This window comes from Salvelinus namaycush, chromosome 23 (genome assembly GCF_016432855.1).
Source record: "Salvelinus namaycush isolate Seneca chromosome 23, SaNama_1.0, whole genome shotgun sequence".
Lineage (NCBI taxonomy): Eukaryota > Metazoa > Chordata > Actinopteri > Salmoniformes > Salmonidae > Salvelinus > Salvelinus namaycush.
This window is the reverse complement of record NC_052329.1, coordinates 26,891,475-26,911,240: the sequence shown is the minus strand read 5'-3', so window position 1 is coordinate 26,911,240 and position 19,766 is coordinate 26,891,475. Positions and strand designations below refer to the sequence as shown.

The window sequence follows — 19,766 nt, the reverse complement described above, 5'->3', positions numbered from 1 at the left end:
ACAGGCTGCATAGATAGCTAACAGGCTGCATAGATAGCTAACAGCCTCCATAGATAGCTAACATGCTGCATAGATAGCTAACAGCCTCCATAGATAGCTAACAGGCTGCATAGATAGCTAACAGGCTGCATAGATAGCTAACAGCCTCTATAGATAGCTAACAGCGCATAGATAGCTAACAGCCTCCATAGATAGCTAAACGCCCATATATAGCTAACAGCCTCCATAGATAGCTAAAAGCCCATAGATAGCTAACAGCCTCCATAGATAGCTAACAGGCTGCATAGATAGCTAACAGCCTCCATTGATAGCTAACAGGCTGCATAGATAGCTAACAGGCTGCATAGATAGCTAACAGCCTCCATATATAGCTAACATGCTGCATAGATAGCTAACAGCCTCCATAGATAGCTAACAGGCTGCATAGATAGCTAACAGGCTGCATAGATAGCTAACAGCCTCTATAGATAGCTAACAGCGCATAGATAGCTAACAGACCATAGATAGCTAACATCCCATAGATAGCTAACAGTCTCCATAGATAGCTAACAGCCTGCATAGATAGCTAACAGCCCATAGATAGCTAAGAGCCTCCATAGATAGCTAACAGGCTGCATAAATAGCTAACAGGCTGCATAGATAGAGAACAGCCTCCATAGATAGCTAACAGCCTGCATAGATAGCTAACAGCCCATAGATAGCTAAGAGCCTCCATAGATAACTAACAGTCTGCATAAATAGCTAACAGGCTGCATAGATAGCTAACAGCCCATAGATAGCTAACAGCCTGTATAGATAGCTAACAGCCCATAGATAGCTAACAGCCTGCATAGATAGAAAACAGCCTGTATAGATAGAAAACAGCCCATAGATAGCTAACAGCCTGTATAGATAGCTAACAGCCCATAGATAGCTAAAAGCCTTCATAGATAGCTAACAGTCTGCATAGATAGCTAACAGCCCATAGATAGCTAACAGCCCATAGATGGCTAACAGCCTGCATAGATAGCTAACAGCCCATAGATAGCTAACAGCCTCCATAGATAGCTATCAGCTCATAGATAGCTAACTGCCTCCATAGATAGCTAACAGACTGCATAGATAGCTAAACGCCTCCATAGACAGCTAACAGCCTCCATAGATAGCTAACAGGCTGCATATATAGCTAACAGCCTCCATAAACAGCTAACAGGCTGCATATATAGCTAACAGCCTCCACAGACAGCTAACAGGCTGCATAGACAGCTAACAGGCTGCATAGATAGCTAAAAGCCCATAGATAGCTAAAAGCCCTTAGATAGCTAACAGGCTGCATAGATAGCTAAAAGCCCATAGATAGCTAACAGGCTGCATAGATAGCTAAAAGCCCATAGATAGCTAACAGGCTGCATAGATAGCTAAAAGCCCATAGACAGCTAACAGGCTGCATAGATAGCTAAAAGCCCATAGACAGCTAACAGGCTGCATAGATAGCTAAAAGCCCATAGATAGCTAACAGGCTGCATAGATAGCTAACAGCCTATAGACAGCTAACAGGCTGCATAGATAGCTTAAAGCCCATAGATAGCTAAAAGCCCATAGATAGCTAACAGGCTGCATAGATAGCTAACAGGCTGCATAGATAGCTAAAAGCCCATAGATAGCTAACAGGCTGCATAGATAGCTAAAAGCCCATAGATAGCTAACAGGCTGCATAGATAGCTAAAAGCCTCCATAGATAGCTAACAGCCTCCATTGATAGCTAACAGGCTGCATAGATGGCTAAAAGCCTCCATAGCATTAGCTATATTAGATACTGCTCGATCCCTTCAGGTGACACACTCGCAGCGTTCTGGGGGGTTGCTGGGACTGTTACTGGGACTACTCATAGACAAGTCTGCCTCTCCCTCTTTCACTCACACACACACACGCATGCAGGCAAGCACGCACATGACACACACACACTAGTGGGGACACAGAGACATGGATTATTAACACTGTTAAAAAATTAATTGTGAAGTGGAGGAGGGTGGGGGGTGGGGGGATGCTAGAACAAGGTCGCTCCATATTGACTTGCTCTTGTAGGTGGTCAGCCCACTCCTGCTAAGGCCCCCTCCCACTCCCCCAGTCCTGTACTCTGTGTCATAATGTAGGTAACACTTTGTGTATGTAGGTAACTGTGTACATAGGTAACTGCGTGCACCTACGTAAAACTGTGTGTAAAACTGTGTGTATGAAGGTAGAACTGTGTGTATGAAGGTAGAACTGTGTGTGTAGATGAAACAATTTAGCAGAATAATTGCTGTTACTAATACATAACGAAACACAGCTGCGGTTGTAATATCTTGTCTCTGTCTCCTTTGTGCTGATAGACCGGCAGCCATGTTCTGTGTGTTTCAACAGACAGACAGACATACAAGTAGTTTAAAGTAGCATGTATTTGTTAACAGGGCATGTTGGCTGGTGTGCTGCTCTCTCTCCCCCTCCCCAAGCTGAGCCCAGGAAAAGCCCTGTCCGGACATAAAACACTACATTTTAAATAGCTTTTGTCATTAATGCTTTATTAATTGCCTGGGGCAACACTAACCCGACACGGGGTGTTCTAGAAATATCTGACACTTTGAGGTCAGAGCTGTTCCCGCTGTGTTACAGAGTGACCGTGGTGGTGGTTCAGCGTTTCTCTGTCTCTGTCCCAAATGGCACCCTATTCTCTATTTAGTGCACTACTTTTGAGCAGGGCTAATAGGGAGCCATTTGGGATACAACCTCTGACTGCTCTTCTGAGGAAGGAAGGAGAGGATTTCTTTCTTTCTTTGTCTTCAGCCTTTGTTCACATAGAGTACAGCACTCCTTACTTTCTAAAGTCATGTTTTTTTATATAAGAGGTAAATCAAGTATGTATTTGTAAGTGTTTTAGTTATGCACAGTGTACCATGTCTCTGTTCCTCAGTTTGAGCACAGTGTTATTTATAATTCATGGGATATATATTTTATTGTGACGTTTCCTTCTGGGTTGAAAACCGATGAACAGATCCACCGTAGACACAGATACAGAGTATTTTACATTGAGCAGAGGTTGTTTCATGGCCACACACGTACCTGAATGCACGCACACGCACACAAACACACAGTGACACACACCCTGACGTCTGAGGTGTCTCTCTGGCAGTGCCTCCAGGAGCGGGTGATGGCTGAGAAGGTCCGGTCTGGATGGTCAAACTTGTTGTTGTTAGCTTTCAGGAAGAACGTGGTGAAAGGCTCCTGCAAGAGAAAACACACACACATTTTACGTTGAGCAAAGGATGTTTCATGGACACACACACACGCACACGCACACGCACACGCACACGCACGCACACACACACACAAACAAAAGAACACACATAACACCCCATTCCAAACCATACTGTCAGTGAACTAGATTTTCTATTGCATGTTCAGAATGAGTAATTTCTACTCCTCTAAGGAGAGCTAATGGCTGAATTCTACTGGTTGTGACAGAGAGAAGGGACAATGAGAATGTCTCTTATTGGAACCATAGATGCGGTAAAGAGGTCAATGGAACGCAGACTGTGGGGGATAGAATTTGTATTTTATTTATTTAACCTTTATTTAACTAGGCAAGTCAGTTAAGAACAAATTCTTATTTACAATGACGGCCTACCCAGGCCAAAACCAGACGACATTGGGTCAATTGTGTGCCACCCCTATGGGACTCCCAATCACAGCCGGTTGTGATTCAGCCTGGACTCAAACCAGGGTCTGTAGTGACACCTCAAGCACTGAGATGCAGTGCCTTAGACCGCAGTGCCACTCGGGAGCCCAGAAGAAGAAGAAGGATGCCGGACTGTTGCACATTCAACAAACCTGATCTAACAAAGTGGATATTTGTCAAATCTGTTATGATTGATGTATTGTAACAGGCCCACAATGTGATTACTAAAGTAGGATTTTGATATATTTTGCTGTTTTCGCTGCATAACATTTAGAAGTACACAATACACATATAATCAATAGCCTAAATGTAGGGTAATTTTGCTGGAGGGCAAAGAGGAGATTCGCAATCTTTCCCCCACGGCATCTTTCCCCAATACCTTTTCCATTGTTTGGGTCGAGTTCCATTGAACTCTTTACCACATCTATGGTGTGTTCCTGTGTCTGTGTATGTGAGGTTCCTGTGCCAGACAAGTGTCTGTATTTCTGTCTGTCTGTCTGTCTGTCTGTCTGTCTGTCTGTCTGTCTGTCTGTCTGTCTGTCTGTCTGTCTGTCTGTCTGTCTGTCTGTCTGTCTGTCTGTCTGTCTGTCTGTCTGTCTGTCTGTCTGTCTGTCTGTCTGTCTGTCCTCCCCTACTGTACATTACCCACAATGCCTTAGGGAGTATTAATTACAGTGCTTCCTGGTCGCCGGGAGCGACGGTGGTAATTGGCTGATACCGTATGTGGTGTTCCCAGTCTGAGATGGAGACAGTGTTCTGATGGAGGGATGTAGGGTGGAGAGGAGGAGAGACGGAGGAGAGGAGGAGTGTGGGTAGTGAGGAGCGGTGTAAGTGCTGTCAGAGGAACTCTTCTAATTCAACAGACCCTCTGCTAACGAGGGGGAGAGGAGGAGGAGAGTGGCAGGCAAAGGGAGAACAGGGGGAGGGTGCTACTAACTCCTCATCAAGCTTTCTCCAATTAACGAACTGCCTAACATATCAGATATGGCCAAACCCCAGGAGGGGTAACCCTTTATCTCACCATTTGGATTCCACTGGTATTTACTAAACACTAGATAGTATCAATGTCCTTTCAACTGTGTAGATTGTGTGACTTACTATCTAACTAACATACTAGCTGCCATGTTGAACATATTATTTTGGATAAAAAACGACTTACAGTACCAGTAAAACGTCTGGACACACCTACTCATTCAAGGGTTTTTCTGTATTTTTAATATTTTCTTCATTGTAGAACAATAGTGAAGACATTAAAACTATGAAATAACCAATAACCAAAACTAAAAAAGTGTTAAACAAATAAAAATATATTTGAGATTTGAGATTCTTCAAAGTAGCCAGCATTTGCCTTGATGACAGCTTTGCTGAGCACTTGTTGGCTGCTTTTCCTTCACTCTACGGTCCAACTCACCCCAAACCATCTCAATTGGGTAGAGGTCGGGGGATTGTGGAGGCCAGGTCATCTGATGCAGCACTCCATCACTCTCCTTCCTGGTCAAATAGCCCTTACACAGCCTGGAGGTGTGTTGGGTCATTGTCCTGTTGAAAAACAAATTATAGTCCCACTAAGCGCAAACCAGATGGGATGGCTTATCACTGTAGAATGCTGTGGTAGCCATGCTGGTTAAGTGTACCTTGAATTCTAACTAAAGATTTCCACCGGTCTAATGTCCATTGCTCGTGTTTCTTAGCCCAAGCAAGTCTCTTCTTCTTATTGGTGTCTTTTAGTAGTGGTTTCTTTGCAGAAATTCGACCATGAAGGCCTGATTCAGACCATGAAGGCCTGTCTCCTCTGAACAGTTGATGTTGAGATGTATCTGTTACTTGAACTCTGTCAAGTATTTATTTGGGCTGCAATTTCTGAGGTTGGTAACTCTAATGAACTTTTCCTCGGCAGCAAAGGTAACTCTGGGTCTTCCTTTCCTGGGCGGTCCTCATGACAGCCAGTTTCATCATAGCGCTTGATGGTTTCTGTGACTGCACTTGAAGAAACTTTCAAAGTTGTTGACTGACCTTCATGCCTTAAAGTAATGATGGACTGTCGTTTCTCTTTGCTTATTTGAGCTGTTCTTGCCATAATATGGATTTGGTCTATCTTCTGTATACCACCCCTACCTTGTCACAACACAAACGATTGGCTCAAACGCATTAAGAAGAAAGAAATTCCACAAATTCACTTTTATCAAGGCACACCTGTTAATTGAAATGCATTCCAGGTGACTACCTCATGAAGCTGGTTGAGAGAATGCCAAGAGTGTGCAAAGCTGTCATCAAGGCAAAGGGTGGCTATTTGAAGAATCTCAAATATAAAATATATTTTGATTTGTTTAACAATGTTTTGGTTACTACATGATTCCATATGTGTTATTTCATAGTTTTGATGTCTTCAATATTATTCTACAATGTAGAAAATAGTAAAAATAAAGAAAAACCCTTGAATGAGTAGGTGTGTCTAAACTTTTGACTGGTACTGTACGTCTACACTCAAACGTCTAAAATCAGATAGAAAGAACGTAGAAATGATAATGGACTTTAAAAAAAAATCAACAACCCACTTTTGCAGGTATAGGGTACAAGGAATAGGGTATTGGGTGGATGGGGTATAGAGTACGTACTATCCTGAGCAGCCAGAGCAGGGTGGAGTTAGCGGTGGAGTAGTGGGTGTTGTAGTGATATGGAGGGGTCTGGTCCTCTTCCCACGTCTCGTAGCGCTCTGCATAGAACACTGCACGCTTCGGGTTCAATGCTCCAATTGGCTGAGGGAGAAACAGGAAGACAATAAGTTACATACAGTAGATAGAGCATATGATGTTCACTATATAACTGATGTTTAAGACTTCGTAGACAGACAGCTCCTAGAGCAGGGTGGTCAAACAAACGGCCCCCAGGCCAAATTAGACATTTGAATGTGTCCCGCCATGTTGTCATGGTAAAAAAACGCCACAGCCCTCCAGGAGTTTAGTAAGATCTGCTATTGATATTACAGTAATTAGTTAGTCAATGGATAAATCAAGAAAAACATGACTTGACGTGTTTCATTCTTCCACCATAACTCTGGAACAGAGGCCAAGTCAATATTACATTCTGTGTCCCAGCCTCTCTGTATTATGCCGACATTGTGTCCCAAATAGCAACCCATTCCCAATATAGAGTACAACTTTTGACCAGGGCCCATAGGGCTCTGGGCAAAAGTAGTACACTCTGTAGGTAATAGGATGCCATTTGGGGTGGGCCCTACGCCAATATTATGACACTGAGACTCACTCTGGGTCCCAAGCCTTTGCTTTCTCATGTGTTTTTAAAGGCAATCTAATTAGTCTATTAAAATTGATTTAGTGGAGGTTAAATTGCTTTCTCTGTCTTTTCAATCACCCTGGCCCACAGGCAGGCCTTGGAGGTACATTGGCAGTCAATATTAATACACTCAGTACTAAAGATACAGTGGGTGTGTGTGTGGGTGTTTTATGCATGAGGCGGCCATATCTCGGATTGACCACAGGAATCATGGGAACTCTACCCCAACAAAGCCCTTGATGGCGCCGGAGAGCAAGGCTGACGTTATACGCATTCTTAACCAATTGTGTTTTTTTTTGTTTGTTTCTTTGCATTGTTTGTAACTTATTTTTTTACTTATTTTGTACATAATGTTGCCGCTACCGTCTCTTATGACTCAAATAACTTCTGGACATCAGAACTGCGATTACTCACCAAGGACTGGCAGAATCCATTTTTTCCTTTAACGTGTCCGACGAGCCCGACGTGAATGATATACTGTTTTCTCGGAAACAGGCCCTCTGAGAATTCGTAGGCAACTGAATAAACCCCCACTTCCTTCCATTCTGCTAGCAAAATAAAATTGATGACCTAAGCGGAAAATTAAACTACCAATGGGTCATTCAAAACTGTAATATCTTATGCTTCACGGAGTCGTGGCTGAACGACGACATTATCAACATCCAGCTGGCTGGTTATACCATATCGTTAGGACAGAACAGCGGCGTCTGGTAAGACAAGGGGCGGCGTACTGTGTATGTTTATAAATAAGAGCTGGTGCACGATATCTAAGGAAGTCTCAAGGATTTGCTCGCCTGAGGTAGAGTATTTCATGATAAGCTGTAGACCACAGTATCTACAGTTGAACTCAGAAATTTACATACACCTTAGCCAAATACATTTAAACTCAGTTTTTCACAATTCCTGACATTTAATCCTAGTAAAAATTCCCTGTCTTAGGTCAGTTAGGATCACCACTTTATTTTAAGAATGTGAAATGTCAGAATAATAGTAGCGAGAATGATTTATTTCAGCTTTTATTTCTTTAATCACATTCCCAGTGGGTCAGAAGTTTACATACTGTCAGGCTTTGAAGAGTGATGGGTGTGGAGTCAGGCACAGAGAGCAGAGGATTCGGAAAAAACATTTATTCCGGAACAATCACAGCGAACAAAAGAGGGTAACGCCGAACACAGGCGTAAAACACTCCAAAATGTACAACACCGGTACACACGCTGTACAGCGGAAATAAACGAAAGGACACTCCTGAACCAAAAACAGCAAACAAGCCCGCACAAACACAGGTGGGCCAACTGAACTTAAATAACCCCAACCCAAAACCCCAAACAAGGAGCAGGTGAAACCAATTAGACCAAACAAAATGAAAAGGGGAAAAGGGGAAAAGGGATCGGTGGCAGCTAGTAGACCGGTGACGACGACCGCCGAGCGCCACTTCCCGAAACGGGAAGGGGAGCCACCTTCGGTGATAGTCGTGACACATGCACTCAATTAGTATTTGGTAGCATTGCCTTTAAATTGTTTAACTTGGGTCAAACGTTTTAGGTAGCCTTCCCCAAGCTTCCCATAATAAGTTGGGTAAATTTTGGCCCATTCCTCCTGACAGAGTGTCACGCCCTGACCATAGAGAGCTTTTTATTCTCTATGTTGGACGGGTGTGACTAGGGTGGGTCATCTAGGGGATTATGTTTCTATGTTGGCCAGGTATGGTTCCCAATCAGAGGCAGCTGTTTGTCGTTGTCTCTGATTGGGGATCATATTTAGGCAGCCATTTCCCCTTTGTGCTTTGTGGGATCTTGTCTATGTGTAGTTGCCTGTGAGCACTATAGCAGCTTCACGTTTCGTTTTGCTATTTATTGTTTTGTTTTGCTGTGAGTTTCACTTAGAAATAAAAAGATGTGGAACCCAGATCACGCTGCGCTTTGGTCCACTTATTATGACGATCGTGACACAGAGCAGGTGTAACTGAGTCAGGTTTGTAGGCCCCCTTGCTCGCACACGCTTTTTCAGTTATACCCACACATTTTCTATAGGATTGAGGTCAGGGCTTTGTGATGGCCACCCCAATACCTTGACTTTGTTGTCCTTAAGCCATTTTGGAAGTATGCTTGGGGTCATTGTCCATTTGGAAGACTCATTTGCGACCAAGCTTTAACTTCCTGACTAATGTCTTGAGATGTTGCTTCAAAATATCCACATAATTGTCCATACTCATGATGCCATCTATTTTATGAAGTGCACCAGTCCCTCCTGCAGCTAAGCACCCCCACAACATGATGCTGGGATGGTGTTCTTCGGCTTGCAAGCCTCCCCCTTTTTCCTCCAAACATAACGACGGTCATTATTGCCAAACAGTTCTATTTTTGTTTCATCAGACCAGAGGACATTTCTCCAAAAAGTACAATCTTTGTCCCCATGTGCAGTTGCAAACCGTAGTCTGGCTTTTTTATAGCGGTTTTGGAGCAGTGGCTTCTTACTTGCTGATCGGCCTTTCAGGTTATGTCGATATAGGACTCGTTTTACTGTGGACATAGATACTTTTGTACCTGTTTCATCCAGCATCTTCACAAGGTCCTTTGCTGTTGTTCTGGGATTGAGTTGCACTTTTCGCACCAAAGTACGTTCATCTCTAGGAGACAGAATGCGTCTCCTTCCTGAGCGGTATGACGGCTGCATGGTCCCACGTTGTTTATACTTGCGTACTATTGTTTGTACAGATGAACATGGTACCTTCAGGCGTTTGGAAATTGCTCCCAAGGATGAACCAGACTTGTGGAGGTCTACAATTTTTTTCTGAGGTCTTGGTTGATTTCTTTAGATTTTCCCATGATGTCAAGCAAAGAGGCACTGAGTTTGAAGGTAGACCTTGAAATACATCTACAGATACGCCTCCAATTGACTCAAATTATGTAAATTAGCCTATCAGAAGCTTCTAAAGCCATGACATCATTTATGGAATTTTCCAAGCTGTTTAAAGGCACAGTCAACAGTATGAAAACGTCTGACCCACTGGAATTGTGATACAGTTAATTATAAATGAAATAATCTGTCTGTAAACAATTGTTGGAAAAATTACTTGTGTCATGCATAAAGTAGATGTCCTAACAGACTTGCCAAAACTACAGCTTGTTAACAAGAAATTTGTGGAGTGGTTGAAAAACGAGTTTAATGACTTCAACATAAGTGTATATAAACTTCTGACTTTAACTGTGCTTAGAGAGTTTTCATCTGTATTTGTCGTAGCTGTCTACATACCACCACAGACTGATGCTTGCACTAAGACTGCACTGAATGAGCTGTATTCCGCCATAAGCAAACAGGAAAACGTTCACCCAGAGGCCGCGCTCCAAGCTGCCGGGAACTTTTATGCAGGGAAATTGAAATCTGTCTTACAAAATTTCTATCTATCTATATATATGTTTAATGTGCAACCAGAGGGAAAGAAAACATAGGGACCACCTTCACTCCACACACAGAGACGCATACAAAGCTCTCCCTCGCCATCCATTTGACAAATCTGACCAAAATTCTATTCTCCTGATTCCTACTTACAAGCAAAAATTAAAGCAGGAACCACAAGTGACCTGATCAATAAAAATGTGGTCAGATGAAGCAGATGCTAAGCTACAGGACTGTTTTGCTAGCACAGACTGGAATATGTTCCGGGATTCCTCCGATGGCATTGAGCAGTACACCACATCAGTCATTGGCTTCATCAATAAGTACATAGATGACGTCGTCCCCACAGTGACCGTACGTACATACCCCAACCAGAAGCCATGGATTATAGGCAACATCCGCACTGAGCTAAAGGGTAGAGCTGCTGCTTTCAAGGAGAGGGACTCTAACCTGGAAGCTTATAAGAAATCCCGCTATGCCCTCCGACAAACCATCAAATAGGCTAAGTGCAATACCGGACTAAGATCGAATCGTACTACACTGGCTCTGACGCTCGTCGGATGTGGCAGGGCTTGCAAACCATTACAGACTACAAAGGGAAGCACAGCCGAGAGATGCCCACTGACACGAGCCTACCAGATGAGCTAAACTACTTTTATGCTCGCTTCGAGGCAAATATCACTGAAACATGCATGAGAGCACCAGCTGTTCCGGAAGACTGTGTGATCACGCTCTTCGCAGCCGATGTGAGTAAGACCTTTAAACAGATCAACATTCACAGACGGATTACCAGGACGTTTACTGAAAGCATGCGGTGACCAACTGGCAAGTGTCTTCACTGACATTTTCAACCTCTCCCTGTCCGAGTCTGTAATACCAACATGTTTTAAGCAGACAAACATAGTCCCTTTGCCCAAGAACACTAAGGTAACCTGCCTAAATGACAACTGACATGTAGCACTCACGTCTGTAGCCATGAAGTGCTTTGAAAGGCTGGTAATGGCTCACATCAAACCCATTATCACAGAAACCCTAGACCGACTCCAATTTGCATACCGCCCTAACAGATCCACAGATGATGCAATCTCTATCGCACTCCACACTGAAGTTTCCCACCTGGTCAAAAGGAACACCTATGTGAGAATACTATTCATTGACTACAGCCCAGCATTCAACACCATAGTGCCCTCAAAGCTCATCAAATTGCTAAAGACCCTGGGACTGAACACCTCCCTCTGCAACTGGATCCTGGACATCCTGACGGGCCGCCTCCAGGTGGTAAGGGTAGGTAACAACATATCCGCCACGCTGATCCTCAACACAGGGGCCCCTCAGGGGTGCGTGCACAGTCCTCTCCTGTTCTCCCTGTTCACTCATGACTGCACGGCCAGGCACGACTCCAACACCATAATTAAGTTTGCCGATGACACGACAGTGGTAGGCCTGATCACCGACAAAACGAGACAGCCTATAGGGAGGAGGTCAGAGACCTGGCCGTGTGGTGCCAGGACAAAAACCTCTCCCTCAACGTGATCAAGACAAAGGAAATGTTTGTGGACTACAGGAAAAAGAGGACCTAGCACACCTCCATTCTCATTGACGGGGCTGTAGTGGAGCAGGTTGAAAGCTTCAAGTTCCTTGGTGTCCACATCACCAACAAACGCACATGGTCCAAGCACACCAAGACAGTCGTGAAGAGGGCACCACAAAACCTTTCCCCCCTCAGGAGACTGAAAAGATTTGGCATGGGTCCTCAGATCCTCAAAAGGTTCAGCTGCACCATCGAGAGCATCCTGACTGGTTGCATCACTGCCTGGTATGGCAACTGCTCGGCCTCCGACCGCAAGGCACTTCAGAGGGTAGTGCGTAAGGCCCAGTACATCACTGGGGCCAAGCTTCCTGCCATCCAGAACCTGTACACCAGGCGGTGTCAGAAGAAAGCCCAAAAAATTGTCAGAGACTCCAGCCACCCTAGTCATAGACTGTTCTCTCTGCTACCGCATGGCAAGCGGTACAGAGCACCAAGTCAAGGTCCAAGAGGTTTCTAAACAGCTTCTACCCCCAAGCCATACCACTCCTGAACATCTAATCAAATGGCTACCCAGACTATTTGCAGTCCCCCCCCCCCTTTTACACCGCTGCTACTCTCTGTTGTTATCGTCAATGCATAGTCACTTTAATAACTCGACCTACATGAACATATTACCTGAACTGCCCCCAGACATTGACTCTGTAACGGTACCCCCCTGTATATAGTCTCGCTATTGTTATTTTACTGCTGCTCTTTAATACGTTTTTATTTCGTATTCTTACTCATATTTTTTTTAAACTGCATTGTTGGTTAAGGGCTCGTAAGTTAGCATTTCATTGTAAGGTCTACACCTGTTGTATTCGGCGCATGTGACTAATACAATTATATTTCATTTGATTCAGACGAGCTGCAGCTAGTGGCGAGACCAACGACAAAAAATTGAATTACTTTAATATCAAATCATTAAGACTTGCTGTTACTCCAGAATTCCCATGGCTGGAGTTATATAAGTGTTACAACACAAAAATCTGCTTTCCAAATGGAATTTTATTCACTATACAGTGCACTACTTTTGACCAGAGGACCCTGGATATATAGTGAATAGGGTTCCATATGAGATACAGCGTAGACTGTCTCGTCATCTTCATTATGTTCCCACAGCCCATATCTCCCTCTATGTGGCACAGAACACATGGCATTAGTAGGAATGTTTGAGTTGCGCTCAACTCTCTCCCTCCAAACCAACTGGTCACGTCTGGTTTCCTTCTACGTTCCTTTCTTTCCTCTCCAACATAATGACCGTCCACATCAATGTTAGCACGATGAGGGAGAATGGAAGAGAAGTTTATTGAGATCTGCTGAGATTTACGGGGTGATAATAGGCTGTCATGTGGCGTCTGGGGCCGGCTGTGATTGGGCTGTGGACTACAGGAAGTCAGACAGGTTGTTAAACGTCCAGGGGGAACCAGGCTGGTCTCAGTCAGCTTAGCCCAATCATAGCTGCAGCTGGACGGCACAGACAGCTAATAGGACGGACTGGGTTTCAACAGCTAACATGGTCTCACAGCTAACATGGTCTCACAGCTAACATGGTCCCACAGCTAACATGGTCTCACAGCTAACATAGTCTCATAGCTAGCATAGTCTCACAGCTAACATGGTCTCATAGCTAACATAGTCTCACAGCTAATATGGTCTCATAACTAACATGGCCTCACAGCTAACATGGTTTGACAGCTAACATCGTCTCATAGCTAACATGGTCTCAAATCTAATATGGTCTCACAGCTAACGTGGTCTCATAGCTAACATGGTCTCACAGCTAACATGGTCTCACAGCTAACATGATCTCATAGCTAACTTGGTCTCATAGATAACTTGGTCTCACAGCTAACGTGGTCTCATAGCTAACTTGGTCTCATAGCTAACTTGGTCTCACAGCTAACGTGGTCTGATAGCTAACTTGGTCTCATAGCTAACTTGGTCTCACAGCTAACGTGGTCTGATAGCTAGCTAAGAACCCCAAATACAAAGAGACTGTCAATATGAATATTTCCACTAAACCCAGCAGCACGGAAAAAACTGCGCAGACAAATGGTTAAAAGCAGCAGGTGGACGTCATATCGCCACAGAACATCGGCCGTCATTTTCTGTTAATTTCCAGACTATTCTACATGTTGAATTGCCACCGTTCGTCGACACACAGAAGGTGATTTACTGCACATGGCTTATGTTGGTTATAATGTGTCTTGTCTATTACATCTTACCGGCTTCCTCTGTCGCCCTCACAGACAGCTCTTAGCCTATAAAAAGATATGGGGGCTTTAGCCTGCTAAACTAGCTCATTAGTAAGACATTAAAAAGCTGTTAACATGGTAGATAGTGTTGGGTCTTAAGTGACCATAAGGCCCTTCTAAAGCTCTAAGCCTTTCACATGCATGCAGCACCATCAACCTGGCATCCTATTCCCTATATAGTATACTACTTTTGACCAAGGTCCATAGGGTGCCATTTGGATAACAAAAGTGTTTGGCTAGTTCACTCAAACAAAACAACATCCATCTCTGGTTATACTCCGACCTTCTCTGTTGTTGATGTGTGACAGCTAGCTACCTAGCTAACTTTGCTACAACATGGTATTTCATTGATTTCTTGACATAAACACACTTTAAAGCAACCTGTCAGGGTTGTGTGCGGAGAATTTTCGGAGTCAAACGCAGGACACAGGTGTTGAGCGAAACCACAGTGATTTACTCAAAATTAATGCACAATTTCCACAAATGGAAATAAACAGATACATACACGTATCAACCACAACACCTAACGTACAAACAATCACGGACAAAACAGAAATGAAAGCCAGAGGGTTAAATAGGGAACATGATGGGGGAATTGAAACCAGGTGTGTATAATACAGACAAAACAAAACGAAACTGAAAAATGGATCGATGGTGACTAGAAAGCCGGTGACGTCGACCGCCGAACACCACCCGAACAAGGAGAAGGGCCGACTTCGGCGGAAGTCGTGACACAACCAGGCATGTTAAGTGTGTTGATTCTAGTAGCAACTAAGTTACTTAAGGTTAATTGATGGAAGCGTGTTGCTAATTTTTGATGCTAATGTTAGCAAGCTAAAGTGCTAAAATAGATACTGTGTGGGAGATAGGGATATAGGGTCCTGGTCAAAAGTTGTGCACTATATAGGGAATAGGGTGCCATATGGGACCCCCTTCCGTGGCTGGTTAGTGGGGTAGAGTACTGACAACAACAAAAAATTCTCTACCTTTCCTCTAACACACAGTACATTTACATTTACATTTAAGTCATTTAGCAGACGCTCTTATCCAGAGCGACTTACAAATTGGTGCATTCACCTTATGATATCCAGTGGAACAGCCACTTTACAATAGTGCATCTAAATCTTTTAAGGGGGGGGGGGGGGGGGGGGTTAGAAGGATTACTTTATCCTATCCTAGGTATTCCTTAAAGAGGTGGGGTTTCAGGTGTCTCCGGAAGGTGGTGATTGACTCCGCTGACCTGGCGTCGTGAGGGAGTTTGTTCCACCATTGGGGTGCCAGAGCAGCGAACAGTTTTGACTGGGCTGAGCGGGAACTGTACTTCCTCAGAGGTAGGGAGGCGAGCAGGCCAGAGGTGGATGAACGCAGTGCCCTTGTTTGGGTGTAGGGCCTGATCAGAGCCTGAAGGTACGGAGGTGCCGTTCCCCTCACAGCTCCGTAGGCAAGCACCATGGTCTTGTAGCGGATGCGAGCTTCAACTGGAAGCCAGTGGAGAGAGCGGAGGAGCGGGGTGACGTGAGAGAACTTGGGAATAATCAGTAATCAGTAATCACCAGCTCCCTATTCCCAGGTGGTTATGTAAATACAGGACATGATAAGGAGACAATAAAAACAAGTGCTTTAGACAGCTCTGCATTTAGCTCCTTCTGAGTTCACTCCCATAAATAACACCTGACCTAGTGATATCTACCTGCACCACAAAACAAGACATGATCAAACCTAGCTGTTGGATTATAGGGCTGTCACATGCTACACTAGATAAACCACTCATCACATGTAATTAGGATCATTCTCTGACTGCAGAGAGTAGAGACCCCAAAGTGGAGGATCCAAGAGGAGCGCGTGTGTGTGTGTGTGTTGGTGTGTGTGCATGCGAGTGTGTGGAACACAGAGAAAGAGAAAGCAGTTCGCAGTTCGTGTGGTAATATCTAGGCTAACTCCCGAGGAGACACACATACTGCATTTTATATTTAAATGGAAATGACATCACGGTACAGTGTAGCGGCACTGTCAGGAGGAGTCACACTTGTTTTCTCTCTGGGGATTGTCAGAAGAAGCACCTTGAACAGCTACAATCTAGTTCTTCAGAGTTCTTCGTTTGGGTGGTTTCTCTCATGGTATAGGATTTCTGAAGTTCAGTTGCAGTCTTTAAAACATTGATACAGTGATGCACGACTAGCACCACTAAATCTCCAGAGTTGTCTATGTAGCTAGCTCCATTCCTAACATTCGCTACGACATACAAAATAAACTTTTCAGCAACAACTTTTGTTAACCCTTTTAAAAACATGAATAGGATTTGCTACAACAACTAAGCAGAGAAGGCAAATTAATGTAACTTCACAATGGTAAACACAGTATAATAGTGTAGCTACCCTGCGTTCATAAGCACATATATGTGCACATTGTGGTCCTGTGTGGCTCATTTGGTAGAACATGGCACTTGCAACGCCAGAGTTTGCTCTAGATAAGAGTGTCTGCTAAATGACTCAAATGTGAAATGTAAATATAGCAACTTTTCCAAGGGAGCTAGATGTCTTGGAGCCATCGGAAACGTGAAGGGTTCTGGTTCATAAGGTTGCAGGTCTGAAGACCACCACGGACAAGCTCCCACTCCCTCTCCGTTTCATAACAGTAGCTATGAGGTAAAGTAGATCAGATACATATGTCTGCTGTCACTTCACAGCGTTGGCTGTTCCTCCCTGAGAGAAGAGCCAGTGTCTTCCTTTCAGAGACACACAAAAGAAGGTAGAACAACATCCGTGATAAAGCTCTAGATTGTTAAGAAGAGCACGCTCAGTATGCCTTCATATAGGATTATCAGCGTTTCCACTCCATCAACTAACAGCTATGAGGAGATGAGCTTCCCTTTCCCATCAGCCACCTGTCAGTCAGCAGGAAATAATCATTAAAGCCTAATGAACCGCTCCACCACACAACTGTACCGCTGACATAGCGGGTGTGTGTGTATGGTTGTGTGTGTGTGTCTGTGCTCCACAGGCCTGTGATCTGACAGTAGGAATGCTCCACTACGGCCCTGAGGCAGAGAACACTCTGTTCAGTTGGATTTAACACGAATGACTTGCTGACTGATCAACAGGTAAATTGCAGGCATGTGCAGGTGTGTGTAGGTGTGTGTAGCACACTAAACCAGGTGTGTGAGAGGATTAAGTGGTGTATCATCCAGGAGCTATAGGACATTTAGCCTGCTGGTACTGGCACCCGAAATATCACTGGATGGCTGCTTCCCAAATGGAACTGTATTCCCAGCATAGTGCATTACTTTCGACCAGCGCCCTATAGGGCCTGGTCAAAAGTAGAGCACTATATAGGAAGATGTTTGTGTTTCAGAGTAAGGTGGTTTTACATGACTCTGTTCAAAAGACTTACTGTATCTCTCAGAGTTCCTCCCTATGTCCTCACTCCCCCCTGCTCTTTATCTAATCTGTTTATATATTAGAGAAATCAACCCCCCTTCCTTCTAGTTCAGTCCTTTACTAGCTGCTACCTCAGGAGGTAGAAGCCCTGGGGTTGGAGGTGTGTGTGTGTGTGTGTGTGTGTGTGTGTGTGTGTGTGTGTGTGTGTGTGTGTGTGTGTGTGTGTGTGTGTGTGTGTGTGTGTGTGTGTGTGTGTGTGAGCCCTGGGGTTTCAAGGACAACTGTCAGGAGACAGAGGCCTGTGAACTCATGGTAATGAAGGCAGCTCACCCTGTAAACAGCATGGGAGGATGTCACTGGAATACATTACAATACATAACTGTCTCCCCGGGCCAGAGGGCTCGGGCTCTCTCAGACACACACACACACACACGGCCCACCTGGCTGTGTACAGACTGAAGCCGCCACAGGGTGACAAGAGCAGAAACGACAGCAGGAAGACACAGGAAAGCTGTGTGTGTGTGTGTGTGTGTGTGTGTGTGTGTGTGTGTGTGTGTGTGTGTGTGTGTGTGTGTGTGTGTGTGTGTGTGTGTGTGTGTGTGTGTGTGTGTGTGTGTGTGTGTGTGTGTGTGTGTGTGTGTCTTACTGTAGACCTGCTGCCAGAGTGAACACTGAATTATACTGGATCACCCACTATACTACCTACCTGAACAACTCAAACCAAATGTTGTCTTTTTCAATTCCAACAGGGCTGAGTAGAAAATTTCACACAGTGACTTTCTAGACGGGCTGGGTGAAACTGGTATAAACCAGGTGAAGAGGAGACTACCCTTACAAACTACTGTTAGTAGGGAAGTGTATTCACTGACATTAGTACACATGCCTACCAGGGTGCTTAAGTTGTGGTTATTTCTTATTTTCATTGTGAGTTCAGCAACCTCTCTCATTTCTATACCCTCCCTCCCCCTTCCTGCTTTTCCCTACTTCCCTCCTTCCCCCTTCCTGCTTTTCCCTACTTCCCTCCCTGTCTTCCTGCTTTTCCCTACTTCCCTCCTTCCCCCTTCCTGCTTTTCCCTACTTCCCTCCCTGTCTTCCTGCTTTTCCCTCCTTCCCTCCCGGCTTTCCCCTCCTTCCCTCCCTACCTCCCTGCTTTTCCCTCCTTCCCCCCCTGCTTTCCCCTCCTTTCCTCCCTGCCTCCCTGCTTGTCCCTCTGCTTCCCTCCCTCCCTAGCAAACATTTGTCTGGGATCTGAGGCGAAAATTGAAAAAAAAAACATTTGTGAAAATGAAGCTCAAAGAGAGTCAGGGAGTCGGCACTTTGATGGTGAAAGGGAACGGGGTAAGGAGGGAGCAATAGAGTGAGAGAGAAGGAAAGCTCAGACAGGAATGCGATTGTTTTCAGGTCAGTGAGTCTGTGAGTTGTGGAGAGATAGAGAGAGACAAAGAGATAAAGAGAGAGAGAGAGAGCTGCTAGGAAGTTAAACAGGGCCAGAAAACCTCATCATACAGACACTAAAAACTCTCCTACAGTTGATGGTCGAGGACAGTACCATGCCAAATAGAGCATAGACACTTGAACATTCAGTTTGTGCTGAGGCGATACAGTACCAAACAGAGCAGAGACACTTAAGCTGCTATTCCAAGGTTGGGATCTGTTAGGATGTTATGTTTGCGTTCAAAATGGCACCCTATTCCCTATTTAATGCACCACTTTTGACCAGAGCCCTATCGGGACTGGTCAAATGTAGTGCATTATATAGTGAATATGTGTTATTCCAGTGTTAGTAACCAGCGGTGATGTTAAACTATCAGTTCCTTCTCTACATTCCAGCGCTGGGTTCAGACTGAGCACATGATGTATGCATTATGATGTCTGCAAATTCCCCTGCTGACTGAGACCTTCACCACTCCTGTGCTTCCCCCCCCAGACCTACAGATTGTATAACAGAATGACAGTACCTTGGAGAGATCTCTGAAGTTGCCCGGCAGGGTGAGGTCCAGCTCCTCGGACTCATAGTTGGTGAGAACCCAGGGAAACACGGCGTACTGGTTCAGATCGTTGTAGGTCCTCCCTACAGACAGACAGACAGAGACAGACAAAGATCTGTTCGATAAGTTCTGTGAGAGAAAAGAGGAGGGGATGAGGTGGGGCAGGGGAGGATGTGTGAGGGATGAGAA

The 19,766-nt window shown here is 44.7% G+C and overlaps 1 pseudogene; it reads right to left on the bottom strand.

The window, feature by feature from the left end:
* Positions 1-19,766, bottom strand: part of LOC120018583 — a 300,249-nt pseudogene that overhangs the window by 45,265 nt on the left and 235,218 nt on the right.